The sequence below is a fragment of the Apium graveolens genome, chromosome 11 (genome assembly GCF_009905375.1).
Source record: "Apium graveolens cultivar Ventura chromosome 11, ASM990537v1, whole genome shotgun sequence".
In the NCBI taxonomy this organism is placed as follows: domain Eukaryota; kingdom Viridiplantae; phylum Streptophyta; class Magnoliopsida; order Apiales; family Apiaceae; genus Apium; species Apium graveolens.
This window is the reverse complement of record NC_133657.1, coordinates 21138182-21140256: the sequence shown is the minus strand read 5'-3', so window position 1 is coordinate 21140256 and position 2075 is coordinate 21138182.

Below are 2075 nucleotides of genomic sequence, written 5' to 3'. Positions count from 1 at the left end.
CTGACGGTCGGTTTTCTGGGTTTTGTAATGGTCAAAAGTGGTCGGTTATGCCTATTGTCGGTCGGTTTTAAGGTCTGATATTAAAAAAAATTGCAGGTTTTTCTGCAGTCCCTATACAAAACCAAATCAAACAAGCAAACAATATTCACAACCAAATCTCCAATCCAATCAATAACCTATACTACTCAAAATCATTCCACCAAACTAGTAAATTTAATGATTAAACAATAGTAATTAAATTCAACAAAATCATTTACAAACTCCGATAACCGGAGGATCAAACCATATAATTACATAATAAGCAATCTTAAATAACCGATAAAGTATCAAACCATAACAACGTATTAAATTTACATCCCATAACCATCAAAGTAGCAAATTACAATAGTCTTAAAACCGATCAATGTAAACTAATCCGACAAATCAACATCGGACGATCCACCGCCATCACCGCCGCCATCACTGTCGCCATCATCAAAGTCCTCATCATCGGAGGCCTCATCCTCGGACGTGTAATCCTTATCGACTTCCATAGCACGCCGATTGTTTTCCTAGATATACAAGTTTAATTAAACTAGTTAAAAAGATGAAACAAAATTTACATGTGAATGAAAATAAATACATAAACAAGAAGGTCAAAAATTATACCTCCGCAACACGAGCTTCCGTCTTTTGGAGGATATCTTCAATAAAGGAGCCCACGATATGCACGATCTCACCACCGATAAGGTTATTCCATTGCAACCTTTGGCTAGGATCGGAGGATGGATTTGAGGCCTCGAGAGCGGTATGTGTGAATTTAGCTATCTCTGCATCGGAAAGTTGGTGAGCAAACCGATTTGGATTAGCACGGATCTCCGTAAGCACATTCCTCACGATGGCAAGATATACATTATCGGGGAAGACTTCACATTGTCTCGGAGCGGATGAGGATGAGCCGGCTTCATTCCGTATGGAATCTCGGTACCGGGTAGCAAGTGTAGGCAAGAGACCGGTGGCCCGAGCATTGGGGAACCCCACCCCATAATTCTTTTTCGGCCTTGTACCTTGGGGGACCTCCAAGACTTCCATCCACCAATCCCACGGCTCATCCCGATCACCCGTTTGTGTAACCTTCACGGGCATGCGCTCGAGAATGACGACATATCGTTCCTACAAATTCATTTAAAACAATTAACGATGCATTTAAAATCAAATAAAAATACATATAAAATCACATATAAAAATGCATTTAAAATCACATAAATACATATAAAATCACATATTAACGATGCATTTAAAATCACATAAAAATGCATATAAAATCACATATAAAAATGCATTTAAAATCACATAAATACATATAAAATTACATATTAACGATGCATTAAAACCACATAAAAATGCATATAAAATCACATAAAAATGCATTTAAAATCACATTTAAATATATATAAAATCACATATTAAAGATGCATTTAAAATCACATAAAAATGCATATAAAATCACATAAAAATGCATTTAAAATCACATTAAAATACATATAAAATCACATATTAAAGATGCATTTAAAATCACATAAAAATGCATATAAAATCATATAAAAATGCATTTAAAATCACATAAAAATTCATATAAATTCACTTATTAAAGATGCATTTAAAATCACATAAAAATGCATATAAAAACACATAAAAATGTATTTAAAATCACATGAAAATACATATAAATTCACTTATTAAAGATGCATTTAAAATCACATAAAATGGTCATAAAAGCACATAAAAAATTACCGCAATACTTATGGCGGCCGGTGTAGTGTAGGCGGGATTTTCCGGATCGGATCCAACTTTCCTATGACATTTATCCCACACCTCGAGTCTTGTCGGCTTTTTGTGTTTTTGTTCGTCATTACCTTTCAAAATATTAAACAACTTTTATTAGCACGTCCTAATAATTAGTTGATTATATTAAATATGGTGAACGTGTATGTATGTGTGTGTGATGGAATATAATAATATTACCTCCCAAACTTTATTGAATGACCTTGCACCGGCACTATGCAATCTTTCAACTTGTTGTCGGTTGGTGGATC